Source organism: Carya illinoinensis, chromosome 3, assembly GCF_018687715.1.
Source record: "Carya illinoinensis cultivar Pawnee chromosome 3, C.illinoinensisPawnee_v1, whole genome shotgun sequence".
NCBI lineage: Eukaryota > Viridiplantae > Streptophyta > Magnoliopsida > Fagales > Juglandaceae > Carya > Carya illinoinensis.
This window is the reverse complement of record NC_056754.1, coordinates 14,697,400-14,706,484: the sequence shown is the minus strand read 5'-3', so window position 1 is coordinate 14,706,484 and position 9,085 is coordinate 14,697,400.

Sequence of the window (9,085 nt, the reverse complement as noted above, 5' to 3'; positions counted from 1 at the left end):
CGGTTAACAAGCTCTCTCAATACATGCACACTCCAACAACAGATCATTGGAGCTTTGTTAAACGTCTCTTACGCTATCTGTGTGGCCCTATAAATGAAGGCATCCAAATATATCGCCAGTCCTGATCGAATCTACATGCCTATTCAGATGCAGATTGGGCAGGTGACAAGGATGATTTTTCATCTACCAGTGCTTATGTGATCTGTCTTAGTCGCAATCCAGTCTCCTGGAGTTCTAAGAAGCAGAAAACTATTGCAAAATCTTCTACTGAAGCTAAATACAGGTCAATAGCAAATGCAACAACTGAGCTCAACTGGCTTTGCTATCTCCGAACTGATCTTGGTGTTCAACTACTTTGTTGTCCAGTCTTATATTGTGACAATGTTGGTGCTACCCAGTTATGCTCCAATCCCGTGTTTCACTCCAGAATGAAACATGTTGCCATTGACTACCACTTCATCTGAGACCAGGTACAAAATGGTGTCCTTCGTGTTGCTCATGTATCCTCAGCAGATCAACTTGTAGATGCACTCACTAAGCCTTTTCACTGCGTTCGTTTTCTTGATCTGAAATCCAAGATTGGACTTCTATCTCGAGCTCCATCTCAAGGGGGCATATCATAAGTCATCGAATTGTAATATTTGAATTCACTCAAATATTTGTACAGATTGTAACAGTCCCTTAGTATTCTCTAGTTTGAATTCATTCAAAATAGTTGTTCCTTATAGTTAAGAAGCAGTTTCAAACTACTCTGTATTTTAAGATTCCAAAACAAATATTTGTTATCCTAGATGTGTATTTAACTGCCGCAAAATGTATATGGAAAGTGGAAGTGAATTTCTCATATTGATAAAGGAAAGGATGAGCAAAAAGAAAACGATGGATATGGAAGCCATAAAACGATGGATGGTATTGGTTTCAGCATTCAAAGAACCATATATGTAAGACAGGCCAATAAAAATTAATAGATTGCAGTGCTGTCATATCCTACAGTTGCTCTTCCAAAACTTTATTGACATGTTCAAATAACAATATTTTTTTATATAAAATGTCTATAAAGAGTTTTCACTTGCGCGTGAGTACTGACTACTGAATGGCGGACGGGTCAAGCAAGTTTTCCGGTCTTTCAATTTAAAAAAAAAAAAAAAACAATTTTCCTTTTAATTAATTAAACCAACAACCAAACCATTCGGGTCAAAAGTAAGTTTTCAATGCAAGGTACTTTTCCTTTGAACCATTTGAAATGTCAATCGTGTACACAACATTCATTTCATCGACAAGGCTCATGGATCCAACTTTTTGCATTTACAAAAACTTTGCCTCCGAAGTAATTTAAAATCTAAAGTTGAAGTACTGCAAATTAAAAAATGTCACTGTATAATTATTATAAAAAAATAAAATTTATTATTAAATATTTTTTTCATATAAGTTTTATATTTATTATTTTTTTAAAAAAATTATACGATACTTATATATTTCACGATTATAAATATTATTTATTTTAAATTTATTTAATTTTTAAAAAAGATTTGAGTGATATCTCATACATGTAAATATCATTTTTTCAATAACTTTTATGATTATCTAATATTCCTCTTGAATAATTTGCGACTTTTATAGATTGAATAGTTCTATTTTGCATCTTACTTTTATGTATTTTTTTAACATTTATATTAATTGATGAGATTGATTAAAATAATTATTTTATATTAAAAAAATAAAATATCTAATCATATTAATAAAGTATATAAAATATATAAAAATAATTACCAATAGAGTTTTATATTGAATTACTACTGAAGATGCCTGAGACGGGTAAGTTGGGCTGCAATTAATAACTTTACCGAATTGCTTTGAAGTTTATTTCTTTAATTCTTATACATATAAGCGGATTGGCATATCAAATTGTACACCAATAATGATGTGGATTATTTTATCAATGTTAATTTTATAAAGTAAAATAAAAGAATGAAAGAAAAGAAAACACAAAGAATCGAAAGAGAAACGAGGCATCGAATCATTGGAATTTGGCTTCAACCTTCATCCTCTCGTTTGGGCCTTCCTTCCATCTGGCACGGGAGTTCACAAAAAAATGTAATGGAGTACCGACCATCATTGTAGTCTGTCTCTTCTGCTTTGTGCGACCCACTGAATATTTGGAAAAATAAATAAACCAACGATCCTGATCTGCCTGCGCGCGACCCACCTCCGCCACTCAAGGGATTTCCTCTCCGCTCGGTCCAGATTTGAAATCTTTTAATTACAGTGTTTTGAATGTACCTATTCGAGGTTAGATATAGTATGTGTTCATTGTTGTCATACTTGAAAGTTTTGAAAGGCCGGAACTAAAAGACGGACAAATCTCCACAAATGCATTGCCAATTTGAAGGAAAGGAGAGAAAATGATACTTATAGCAATCTGATTCCTCGCTTAATTTACCAGACCATGCATGGCTTTACAGCTGAAATCCCTACATTTTAACCCTAATTTTTTCGTGTATTGAAGGTCATCATGAAACCGCTGCCTTTATACAATTTATTTCAAATATGCACCGTTTCATTTTAGAGTAGGAAAAGTCAACATTTCCACCTCAGCATTTGGTGGGCAAATCCGCTTATAATCAGATTTTCTTTTTTTAAAGCTAAAGCCACGAACGGGATGGGGATTGGTATTTATTTTTAATTTTTTTATTTAATAATTAAGATAATTTTTTTAATAATATTATGAATTTTTTATATTTTAAATTTTTTTTTTGAAATAGACTTCAATTCAATTCATGAATAAAAGAAGTTACAGCTGTAACCAATAAGTCGGGGTACAAACCCTGATTACAAGCCAACTACTCATCTATTATAAGCTCCTCTGCACACAACTTTCATTGTGTCGGATACTGTCTAAAAAACTTTAAAAACTCTCTAATGACACAGCCCTTCTAAGATGCGAGACTCTGTACAAACAAAGGTGTCCATCTCAGCTTGTCTGTGAGATAACAACTCATTTCACCCCCATCCTCCAAAAAATGAGGGGAATTCTCCACCCTCGTCCTCCAAAGAAGGATAGGGACTCACTACCCTACTCCTCCAAAAGAGGAAAGGAAATTTCCTATTTCAATTTATTTTCATTAACCTAACAGCGTAGTAAAACGAATAAAACACCACTGACAACCCTAACTGAAAAGACAAAAACCAAAAAGCATTGTATGCTACAACCCATGCCCACTAACTGCACCATATGCTTTGGTACGCTTCTGATCAGGAGTGCCCATGCTCATCCCCATGCTCTCCACTAACTGTTGCTCGTGCTCCTCCCCATACCCATGCCCACTGCTGCCCATGCCCACCTCCCAATCCAGAACTCCAGCCCCAGCCCCATCACCATCATCCTCTCCCATTACCAGTAACCTTCGAACGGGACAACTCTCAGTTTAGGCTGGCATAAACGAAACCCATAGATGAACACCCTCCATATCTTCATTTAACAACCATGCACAGAGCCACCGGTAGCTTATTTATAGACATCCACAACCAAACAGAGCTAACAAATCTAACAAAATGAAGTAAAATGAAAAAAAACAGAGCCGCCGAGAGGCTTATAGCAGACACCCATAACCAAAACAAAGCTAAACAAACAAACCATCAAACCTGTCACCAGCTCCATCTCCTCCAATCCATATCTCCAGCTCCGTCGTCGTCAACCCCAACCCATAACCACCAAACAAATCATCCTCCACTTCGGCTAGAAGAGACGAAACCAACCACTAAGAGACTTATTTCCAGAGACAAAACCATAACCAGAATAAAAAAAAACTCCAAAAAAACTGTGTCACCCCCACTCCGGCCACCACCGTTGAGAAAACTCCTCCCTGAGCTACACTCGACCTCCACCCCAGAAGAAGCACCTTATCCCCCTATGCACCTCAGCATGAATACCGAAAATATACTCTATTTTCCATGGATAAAATAGAGCCCCTTAAACCCCACGGATTACACCCAAGCCTGCAAGTATTCCGACACTTCTGACGGCAAAATGCCCGAACCTTGCCCACATCAGAGACTCTCTATTTTCCACTACACCCAGCTACGTGGTTTAGATTATGGTGGTCAACTCAGAAAAAAACCTTCAGACCACACCATTCCACAACCAAAAACAAAGTCGAGGCCCTCCTCCTCCATCGTGCAATCATCATTCCACCAACCACGAGATTTATAATGGAGGATGACTTCGGGAGGTGGAACATCAACCACCATACCACTGCCATACCGACGCTTTATTTGTAAATAGAAAAACTAAAGACAAAAACAAAACATAAAAGCTTGAGGATAACTAGAAAACAAAGAGGACAGGAGGTGGGGAGGGAGGCGAGTGGTGTTGCTCTGGTTTGTGTTTTAGAGAGACGTGGGAACTTCTCTCTCTAAGATAACAACATTTGGAGTTGATTATAAATATAGGAAAATCCAAAGGATTAACAAAGGAAAATCCAAAGGATGGACTTTTCAAAGTAGGAGGTAGGAACTAAGCCTTCTCGGATACAATTAAGATCCGCTCCTGAATCTATTAAAGCAACAGCAGAGAATTTGTATTCATGATTAACAATAATCTCTACTAAACAAAACCATTTCTGTGGAACAGAACGGTGAATCAAACAAAATTCCTTAGTTGGATTAGAGGGTTCAGCATGGTCTGACTGGTTTGAATCATCACCAGAAGGACTTTCATGATCAAATTCTTTATCCAACTTTAAACATACTAAATCTTGTTTAAAAGATGCATTTTCAGATTTGAGATTCTTGATCTCTTCTCTGAGCTCAGTAATCTATCTTTTAACAAGAGATACTTCATGCTGTAAATCATTTAATGAAATATCTTTGGGTTAACTCAAATCTGATCATGTTAACTCACCAAACATCAAGTTTGGATGTGGTGATTCTTGTTGCGCTTCTAAAGTCAAAACAATCAATGTTTTAGACGGAGGAAGAGAGCAAGGACCTGTTTTGAGTAAAGAGCAGGAACATGAAAACATGCTCCTCTCTATTATCACACAGATTCAAGACCCTGAGCTTAAAGAGAAATATCTCAAAAAGCTTAAGGAAACAATGACTCGTAAAGAGCCATCGACTTCCAAGGGCAAGATTTCTTTTGAAGAAACTTTGGGACGTTTTCAAAAACAAAAATCCAAAGATATTTCATTAAATGATTTACAGCATGAAGTATCTCTTGTTAAAAGAGAGATTACTGAACTCAGAGAAGAGATCAAGAATCTCAAATCTGAAAATGCATCTTTTAAACAAGATTTAGCATGTTTAAAGTTGGATAAAGAATTTGATCATGAAAGTTCTTCTGGTGATGATTCAAACCAGTCGGACCATGTTGAACCCTCTAATCCAACTAAGGAATTTTGTTTGATTCACCGTTCTGTTCCACAGAAATGGTTTTGTTTAGTAGAGATTATTGTTAATCATGAATACAAATTCTCTGCTGTTACTTTAATAGATTCAGGAGCGGATCTTAATTGTATCCGAGAAGGCTTAGTTCCTACCTCCTACTTTGAAAAGTCCGAAGAGAATTTATTCTCGGCAAACGGATCTAAGATGAAGATTCGTTATGAGTTAAATACAGCTCATATCTGCCAGGACAATGTTTGCTTTAAGATTCCTTCTGTGCTTGTTAAGAATTTGACTCATGATGTTATTCTTGGCATGCCTTTTCTCAACATGATTTATCCATTCCTTTCTGAAGCTGATGGGATCACCACTGACTCCTTTGGACAGAAAGTTAAGTTTAAATTTGCTTCTAAGTTTGAACGTGATACTGCTAGAAGATCTGTGTTTTTGCTCTCTGCAAAAAGAAAACATTTAGATTTTCTTAAACAAGAAATTAGGTTCAAACGTGTTTCTGATAATTTGAATGATTCCTTGCTTAGATCTAAAATCGAAAATTTTCAAAAAACTTTGATTTATGAAGTCTGCTCGGAACTTCCTAATGCTTTCTGGCATAAGAAGAAACATGTTGTTTCCTTACCTTATGTAAAAGATTTCTCTGAAAACTTAATTCCTACCAAAGCAAGACCTATTCAAATGAATAGAGAAACTTTGGAGTTCTGTAAAAATGAAATCCAGGATCTTCTTGCTAAGAATATCATCAGGCATAGTAAGTCACCCTGGTCGTGTGTAGCTTTTTATGTTCAGAAAAATGCTGAGATTGAGCGAGGTGCACCCCGTTTAGTCATTAATTACAAACCATTGAACAAGGTGTTAGAGTGGATTAGGTATCCCATTCCTAACAAGAATGACTTGGTTCATAGGTTAAGTGATGCAGTTGTTTTCTCCAAGTTTGACCTTAAGTCCGGATTTTGGCAGATCCAAATTAGGGAGTCAGACCGGTACAAGACTGCTTTCACTACTCCATTCGGTCACTATGAGTGGAACGTCATGCCATTCGGGCTGAAGAACGCTCCTAGTGAATTCCAAAACATTATGAATGATATTTTTCTATCATTCACTGATTTCACCATCGTCTACATAGATGATGTTCTTGTTTTCTCCAATCTATTGATGAGCACTGGAAACATCTTAAAACGTTTCTTGAGATCATCAAAAGAAATGGACTTGTTGTTTCTGCAAAAAAGATTAAACTATTTCAAACCAAGATCAGATTCCTTGGTTATGACATCTTTGAAGGTAAAATTAGGCCCATTCAACGAGCCATTGAATTTGCTGACAAATTTCCTGATGTCATCCTTGACAAAAACCAACTTCAAAGATTTCTTGGTTCATTGAATTACATTTCAGATTTCTACAAGGATATAAGAAAACAATGTCGCCCTCTCTTTGCGAGATTGAGTTCCAATCCTTCTCCGTGGACTGATGTTCACACCAACATAGTTAAACAAATCAAGACACATGTCAAAACTCTCCTGTGTCTTGGGATTCCTACTTCAAATAGCTTCAAGATTGTCAAAACTGACACCTCAGAGGCAGGCTATGGCGGCATCCTGAAACAAGTTGTTTCACCTGGTTCCTCTGAACAAATTGTTCGTTTCCATTCCGGAACCTGGAACCATGCACAGCATAATTATAGTACTATTAAAAAGGAAATTTTATCTGTAGTACTATGTATTTCTAAGTTTCAAAGTGATTTGCTTAATCAACATTTTCTTTTACGCATAGATTGCAAAACTGCTAAAACTGTTTTAGAACAAGATGTTAAAAACATTGCATCAAAACAGATTTTTGCACGATGGCAAGCTATTTTAAGTGTTTTTTATTATGATATTGAATTTATCAAAGGTTCTGATAATTCAATTCCTGATTTTCTTACCCGTGAATTCTTGCAAAAAACATGAGTAAGAAGAAGAAACCGGTTCCACCGATTACTTCACCACCTCCCAGACCAGTTTTACCAATGCTTATGCCTCCGGCATCTGCATCAACCTTGGCTTCCTCCCCACTGGAGATAGCCAACAGATTTACCAGTCTAGGGCAAGTTCCTAGACCGATTCCCCCCAGTTCTTTTGTTTCTACCTTAGTCACGCCATACGATGCGTATGCTAACCCACTGACTACGGTAAACCCTAGATTTCCCTCTGCTAACAAAGCAGAGTATTTCTTGAAAGCCTGGTTTCAAAATCTGTTTTACATTGAGAAATTGGTAAAAACAGATCCCTTCCAAATTGCTTCTGATTATTTTCCCCGAGGTTTCCATTGGATCCCCGAAGATCTAAACAAAAACCTTAGCTACTATCTTGGAATTTTGGTTGGCACCGGTTCCATTTTAGTCAAACCCATTTACTGCAAAGTTGATCCCGCAAGGGTCATCTTTCACAACTGTTTTATCATTTCTGTCATAACCGAAGAAGAATGGGAAACCCACCCTTCTACCTTCAAAACAGTCAAGGATTCTAACGCTCAGTATAATTACTATGATTATATTGAAGCTTGGTTAAGATTTCCTTTGTTTCAAACACCAGCTATGCAGCATTCTTGGTTTTTCAATTTCAACAAGAACTGCAAGCAGTCATTTCCTTTGTGGTTTCAAAAATGGTGGCATTTCTTTGGCCCCATTGATGATTTATTTCCTGATAGTTTTCAGAAGGCTATTAAACATTTTACCATTTCCAGTGTATCAAAAATAAAAGGACGGGACACCTTACTCCCACCCTTACTCCATTTTTGTGCCAAATACAAAACTCCTTGGATTTGTAGATGGCAATACACTAAAAAAGATTACATGCTAATTCGACAATATTTTGTCAAGTGGTGGGATAAATTTCCTCACACTAACGATATTGTCTCAAGAGTTTCAGTTGATTTTCCCCTTGTTGTTCCTAACCTCAAGGATAAACAACAGTTCCCTTCCCCCACCTCAAATCAAGCTTTGATCACATATCCAACCATTCCAGGTTTAAATGATCAAGCTTCAGGTTCAAGGTCAAAGAGTTCTTCATCAAAGCAGAAGAAAAAATCATCTTCGGCCAAAAACAAGAATTCTACGGCTTCATCCTCTTCTCCAAAGCAGAAGAAGCAGGATTTACTTTTGCAATTGGAACTGATCAAGAAGTCCATTGAACAGACCTCCAACAGTGAGGATTCAGATGCAGAGTCAGCAGCTTCGTCAACAGACTCGACGGCTTCAGCTCCATGCAGCAACACCTTTGGTCATGACTCAGAAGACTATCCCCCTAGACTGGGAGATAATTGACTCATGTCCGACCATTTGGCCTCTTCTCAACCCCGGAGTCTCAACTTTTTGGGGGCGGAAAGATGGTTTGATCATTATAGTCTGCTTTCGGCACAATCAGACAGCACATTGGGACAAAAATGCTTTCGGTGCTTTGGGTGCAGAAAGAATATTTCACTTTCGGCGAAAGAAGACAAAGCTACTTTCGACGAGTGCATGCTTTCTGAAAAGTGAATAGTAAAAAAGTCACTGTTCATCCCGTGATTTATGGGGTTTATTGTTTGTAAAAGAGCTTCCTTCATCTATAAAAGGGCTCTTCGTTTCATTTGTTAGGCAAAACTTTCTAGTCGAACTTACCTTCAGCAAGAACTACTTCCCTACTTACTTACAAGCTTCAATTCACCTTCC